Source organism: Crocuta crocuta, unplaced genomic scaffold (genome assembly GCF_008692635.1).
Source record: "Crocuta crocuta isolate KB4526 unplaced genomic scaffold, BGI_CrCroc_1.0 scaffold25, whole genome shotgun sequence".
Classification (NCBI taxonomy): Eukaryota; Metazoa; Chordata; class Mammalia; order Carnivora; family Hyaenidae; genus Crocuta; species Crocuta crocuta.
In genome coordinates, this window is record NW_027532015.1 from 5983172 (window position 1) to 5990757 (window position 7586).

Genomic DNA, 7586 nt, shown 5'->3' on the forward strand with positions numbered 1-7586 from the left:
AGGAGCGGTCTCACATACAGATGACAGACACAAGTGTGACCTGCTGGAAGCTCACTGGACAGTTCATTTACGCAAGGGATGAACTGCGGTCACTAGGAACAAACTCGTCTTGCCTTTTGTGTTGACTGTGTCTTCATATTTAAATATTTCACTCAGTTTTCAACTCGAGAAAGGTTTCAAAACTGTGGAGATTCATTAGCATAAGGGTGACTGTCGGCCAATGCATAATTTAACAGTGTAGTCAATTACATGACCAGGCACTACATAAAATAGTCAATTACATGACCAGGCACCACATAAAGTAGTCAATTACATGACCAGGCACTACATAAAGACGGGCTATGTACTTTAAACTCCCACTCGGGATCCTGGGAATGGTTGAGCAAAACGTGTTTTAAATTCCTTGTTTTGAAAACCAGAGAGGGTGCAAAGGCTATTTTCCCACATAGGGGCATCTAGGTCCTCTGTGTTCTTTACAGCATGAATCGATTCACTGCTGTCTTAGCCTTTACCCATATTGCTCTGTTCCTTCAGTTACCCACCTTGACAACTAGCAAATAGTGACGCCTCCTTCTTGTCCTGCTATTATCTCACCACATCAGGCTCACTTTGCCCTCTGGGCAGGTCCTGCCCACCTCTCGTTTGAAATCCCACCTCTTTGCCTGACCTTGGGCATTAAAATTAGTCCCCGCTTTTTGCATTCTGCTCTTTCTCCGTGGGTCACAGCTGGCAGCTCTACATGACCTTGTGTGGGTGGAGGGCAAGGATTCCTCACTCAGACTCACCCCCACCCAATCTCCCCGGGTGCCCCCTGCAAGGAAACACAAAGAGTGGCAGGGATAGCTTCTGTAAACTCGCTTTGATAAATCTTCAAGAGTAAAAATTGGAGAGATCTAGGGGAGGAAGAATTGTTTAAATAGAGGTGGAGAATCTGGGGAAAGAACATGGGGAGGCAGTTTCAGTGTCTTTGTGACTTGGGTAGGGAGTGGTGAAGGTAGTTAGTGCGGGAGGGGCAGCCTCCTCTGGGCTGAATCCCCCAAAGGTTCACTCATGGGTGCCTGGGAAGTCACTGGGTGACAGGCTCCCTCTGCATCCAGAGAAGGGAAACCCTTGGGCTACTGAAAGGAATTGGCAATGAAGGGGCTACAGTTTACAGACATAGGATTGGAAAAACATGCTTTTCTAAGAAGTGCAAAGTGGGAAGTGAGCACAGGAAGTGGCACCAGGAGCAGTAAAAATAATCCAGGGAGGCACAGGGGACTTGGTGACCATTGGGGTCTCTGGCATACCTCTTTTAGTGTCTAAAAGGTTTATTACAGTGTCCGAGTTAGGGGCAGAGGCCAGGGCAGAAATCTCAGCTCCATCACTTCTAGCCAAGTTATCTTGGGAAATTTACTTAACATTCTCTAAGCTTAGAGTCGTTCCCATGGAAGTTTTGTGAGCATCTAATGAAATGAAACACATGGAATTGTGTGATGCCTGACACAGGAGAGTTCTCCGTAATTGACGAGCTCCTCTTGTCTGTCAGAATGATGGGGTGGGGGGTGCCGATGGCTGTGGGGTGAAGCTGGGACAGCTGGAGTAATAGATAAAAGCTGAGACTGTGAGTCAGACAAAACTAGATTCAGGTCTAGTTTGATTTAGACCTAGATTATATTCTGACCTGCCCCTTGCAAGCATGCTGTCTTGATCACCCTAGGTAACCTTTAGGACCTTCAGTTTTCTCATCTTTAAATGAGGATCAATAAAATATATTTCAAAGAGATATTTTATAAGGACTAAAGTAAAGATTAGACATAATCTATATTTATGTAATTACATATATTTATGTAATATATATATATACATATATATACCTTAATATAGTTTCTGGCATAGGCTAAATCCCATAAATTCCAGCAATTTTATCAAGACTCCAGCAAGTATGCTGGCTTTTTGTCTTTGAGTGAGCTTTCTTGGGGTGATGATCTATGAAATAATTTATTTTCCACAAAACTATATCATATTCTTATTATGGTCAAGGCACTGTGCTAGATGCTGAAGGGAAGGCACTTACTTAGAAATAATTTAAAAAATAAGGCCTGTCTTCAAAGTGGTCACAGTCTGTTGGACTGAGCAGACATATACATATTAACAAGAAAATGGTCCAGTTGCAGATGGGGAAGAAGGGGTTAATTCTTATTGTAAAGGCCCACAAGTCCCCAGGAAGCTGATCTTGAAGGATGAGAATTTCAAAGGCAGAGAATTGGAAGAAGTTTGCCTTAGGGAGTTGGAATTACTATGCAGAAAGACTGAATATGAAAATGCTTGATGTGTTTGGAGAGGAATTTAGGGGCTGTGCCTGTGTTGCAGGTTGCTATAAATAATTATAACTTGATACTTGATTTTGGATTTTCCCTTTTTAATGATGGAACTATTTCTTATTCAACAAGCCCTCATACTGCCTTGCACAAGGTAAGCTTCAGTGAAATAAATTAAATTGAAGATGCTCTCTCATTAGATTCTAATTTACCAAATATCCTAAGGTTTATTGCTTTTTTTGCATGATAAGTTTATTTTGTAGAGCCATTCCAATTAATATGCTTAGGTGTCTCTGCTGACGGTGTTTCAGAAATAATAACAGCCTGACTTTTGAAATTTTCATAGCAATTTTCTTGGCTTTAAATAATTCATCCTTCATACTAGATTCTGTAAAAGTATGTAACAATTTAGCCACCACTGCCTTTTGATTCTGGCTGATAATTATGAGGTTTCTTTCTGTCAAGTAGTAGCAACAAAGAAAAGCCTCCTCTGCCTCTTTGAAGGAAAGGGCTTGGAGTAGAGGTCCAGAGAACAGGTCATTTCCCCACCAAAGGAGACAGCCGATCCACAGATGCTCTGGTGCTAACCAGGAATGAGCAAAAGACTGGTGATCAATGTCATCATCAAACGCAACATCAAATGCACTCAGCTGGATTATTCAGTTCTGACCTACATATTAATGAAGAGGAAGAGGGAGGAAGAAGAGAGAAGATGTTGCACAGGCATGGACACTCTTCAGACTCAGAAGCATTGCTGGAGGGATCCATCAATGTATGTCATCAGGTATATTTGAATTCTATTTAGTTTCAGTAAAAACATAAGAAAGTAAAGAAGGATTATGAGATTCAAAGGACTATTATATCAGTGTTTGTATTGCTCATGAAATATTGCATTGTCAGCTGACCTTGAATTTATCTAGCTCATTTTATTATTCTATTATTCTAGATCACCAGGTGTTTCCTCACTACTGGACCATTGTCTTGACCCCACATTCTTCTCCAGCTACAACCTTGCTTCTTCTTTCCCTCCCCCCGCCCTATTGCCAGAAGTTGTCTGTACCCAGTTCTTCCCTTTCTCCATTGTAGGGATAACAGTAATCCCCCCAGGACCACTGCAGTGTCAGCCCTGAGCATTCCTCACTGACCCCCTGACTGCATTTGCACAGAGGGGGAGCCCCGTCATCCACACAAACTCTTCATTTTCCCTGCTTCTCCTTCTTCTTTGGCTGCTCTCCTTGGACTCCCTCTGTGATTCTCCATCATCCTCAGTATATGAGGTGTGGGTGTCCCCAAGGATCCCAGGTCTCTTCTTCATCTACATTATTCCCTGGGTGAAACCACCCCATCTTATGCTTTTATATATTGTATGTCTTTTGTAGATTCTCAAAGTGTTCACCTCTGACCTGTGCTCTGAATTTCAGACTTTTATACCTGCCGCCTACTTTCCACGGCCTAAAGCAAACTCTCAATCCCCACCCCACGACTCGTTATTCTCTCCAAGTTTCCACCATCTCATCAAGTGCCAATCCCACTTTCCTATTGTTCAGGCCCCAAATCTTGGAGCCATCCTTGGTCTGTTCTTTCTCTCACTCCCCATCTCATCCACTAGCCATTACCTTCACTCAGTGTTTTCAAAATATTTAAAACGGACCACTATGTGTCTGGTACTGTTCTAAAAGCTGTAGACACAGAGAGAATAAAGCAGACAAAAGTCCTGCGCTCAGGTTCTGGTGACTTTAAAACAGATTGACAATCAGGGCATCTGGGTGGCTGAGTTGGCTAAGCATCCGACTTTGGCTCAGGTCCTGATCTCATGGTTTGTGAATTGGAGCCCCGTGTTGGGCACAGCACAGACCCTGGAGCCTGCTTCAGATTCTGTGTCTCCCTCTCTCTCTTTGCCCCTCCCCTGTCGTATTCTATCTCTGTCTCTCTCTTTCTCAAAAATAAACATTAAAAACTAAAAAATAAAACAATCAAGTCACCTTTAATCTCCTACATATCCCAGCTGTTACCACTAGAGACAATGCCACCCACCTTTCCACGAGTTATGGCAGGAGCTCAAGCTTCTGCTCTGCCCCCCTATAGTCTTTTCTTTCCACACCAGCCAGAGTGGTCATTTTTTAAAACTGTTTATTTCTTTATTTTGAGAGACAGCAAGTGGGGGAGAGGGACAGAAGAGAGGGAAAAAGAGAATCCCAAGCAGGCAGAGACTGATATGGGTTGCAGGGGCTCAATCTCACAACCGTGGGATCATGACCTGAGCCAAAATCAAGATTCAGATGCTCAACCAACTGAGCCACCTAGGTGCCCCCAGACTATGCCTTTTTTAAAGGCATAAATCAGATTATGTCTTTTCTCTGCACATAACCCTCTAATGGTCTCAACTTACTTCAAGCAAAATCCAGAGTCTGGAACAAAACCTACAAGGCTCTCTATGATGTGGGCCCTGCAATTGCTCTGATTCCTTCACTAGCACCCTGCCCTCTCTGACTTTGCTGTAGTCACACCAGCCTCCTTGCTATTTCCCAAACATTCTAAACAGCTCACCACATGTGACCTTAGTTCTTGAGGCTTAGCATATTCCTACACTGGAGATCTCTAAAATATCAACTGGCTGCGGAGGGCTTCCTGATCTTCAACATACAATAGCACTGATATCATCACTCTCTATTCCCCTTCCGTTTGATATATGCGTCTGTACGTACATCTTGCCAGACTCTTCAATCTAAAAGCTAAACCTATGAAGGCTAGAACTTCATTTTGCTCACTGCTGTATCTTTGTCTCCTACAGCAGTGCCCAGAAAAGATTATGCACTCAGTAAATATTTATTGAATTATCTTCAGTCTTGGAATTTTATAATTTGTTAATTTCCAAGTGTGTTGATATAGAGTCCTTTTGATGAAAGGTTTATGTTTGTGAGCCAGCTGATTGTAGATTTGTGTGCCCTTTGCTGCTCTGGGGCAGAAGAGTCGAGCTTCCTGTGACCTCATTCACATTCTGTTCTATCCAAATTAAGTGAAAACTTTCAAGTCTGAAAATTAAGTACCCATCTCTTCGTTGTGACTAGTATCTATATTTGCTAAACTCTTAAACAGAGAGTCTGAAATAGTCAGTTACAAAGCCCCTGGCAGGTGGGACAAGTTATCAGCATTCAGTGGTTTGTGGCTCTGTGTCAAATTAATCACCTCAAAATTAGGCATGTGGATAAACAATGAAGTCAAGTGAACTATATATAGAGGAAACAACTACATGTACTTTGATCCTTAGATAGTGAGCTTCGTAGGACACCAATCCAGCAGAAAGAGAGAGCACTTGAGAAATCATGGTTTAAAGGAGTCCATATACAGATCTTTTCAGAAAAAAAAAAAAGATGACTTAGCGATCCTGAAAAAAAAATAATTTAAATAAAAGACAGAGTATCCATGCAATAAGAACACTGGGACCTGATTTAGCTACCACTACCCAACTCGTCCCTTCCTCAGCTCCAGCCGCGTAGAACATTTTACCACCCTGTGTCTTCTTTGATAGATCTGAACATTTACATGTCTTTTCCTATGCTTGGTCTGCCCTTGCTCTGTCCCCTTAACTGCAAATCTGTCTGTGTGATTAAGTTCCAATATCGCCTTCTTGGTCAACTCTTTTCTGAATGTTTTGATGGTTTCAGTTGCTTTTTCTTCTCTGCCATTATACCCACTTATACCCACTGTGCATATGTCTTCTACAGACTCTAACTGTATTAACTAGCTTGTGACTTTACTTGATTTCTGTTGGCTCCTTGAGGATAAGAAATATCTTCCTTATTGTTATACCTCGAGCACCTAACCTAATGTCTTCTTATAGTGAAACATCTCATAATTTTGTCTGTTGACATTAAGAAAATAGTCTTTAAGTATTATGACTTCTATAAAGCATATTTTAAACTTCCAAAGATTCTAGAATCTCACATAACACAAACTTGTTCATGTGAAGCAGGATACATTAGAGTCATCTCTTTTCTTTTTTTTTTTAATGTTTTAATTATTTCTGAGAGAGAGAGAGAGTGTGTGTGTGTGTGTCAGAGAGAGAGGGAAACACAGAATCTGAAACAGGCTCCAGACTCTGAGCTGGCTGTCAGCACAGAGCCTGACATGGGGCTCGAACCCACGAACTGTGAGATCGTGACCTGAGCCGAAGCTGGGCGCTTAACCAACTGAGCCACCCAGGCACCCCTAGAGTCATCTCTTTTCTTATCTCAGATACACAGCCCAGTGTAATATAGTATTCTGTGTGTGTTAGTGCTCCTTTAAGCACCTTGTTTACAATAATACAATTTGTCTCTTTTTCTGCTGAAGAGCTCAAACCATCATGTTGGGATCAATTCAGACATCCTTATAAGATTTTCCATTAAATAGGAAGGAAATGGTTATTTCCGGGTTATTTCCCATTGTATGTTGGGCTTACAGATGAGTGTACTAAAGCTTACTCAGTTATTCACTAAGATGTAGCTAGAATATAACCAGACTAGGTTATTTTGTTTTTATTTCCCTTTTAGAATCTCATTCCTAGTTTTTGCACTTCTCTTGGTAATATGTAAGTATTGACCAAAAAAATCTTAATTTCAATATCCAGTGATCATTGATTATCCTTCAAATGTCTGAGAAATAATTTCTCTTTTCTTTTTCTTCTAATAACATGGTGTGCTTCTTTTCCTTTTTTCCTTTTTCTTAACAGTGATCAAATATGACTATTATTAATTACTAGATTTTCAGCTCTTAGGTATCTATCAGCCTTACTGTTAGATGTTTATTGACTTTATCCCTGAAAAGAAGCACCTTTAAGGACAAGGACTGAATTCTGTAAATCCCTAATCCTAGAAGACACTCCATCATTGTAAGTGCTGCCTGTGGGTGAGACCATCCCTGGATTCTTTTGAATCTTTTTTTGTTTGTTTGTTTGTTTTATTTATTTCTGAGAGAGAGAGAGAGAGAGAGAGAGAGAGACAGCATGATCAGGGGAGGGTCAGAGAGAGAGGGAGACACAGAATCCGAAACAGGCTCCAGGCTCCGAGCTGTCAGCACAGAGCCCAACACGGGGCTCGAACCTACAAACCGTGAGATCCCGACCTGAGCTGAAGTGGGACACTCAACCGACTGAGCCACTCAGGCACCCCTGATTCTTCTGAATTTCGATGAGACAGAAATTGTGGGACATTAAAGGCAAAATATAGAAGGGTTATGCTCTCCCTTTATTCCTCTTTAACCACAATGCTAAATACCACACAGCTAGTCCTCGCCATGTTTGCAGCC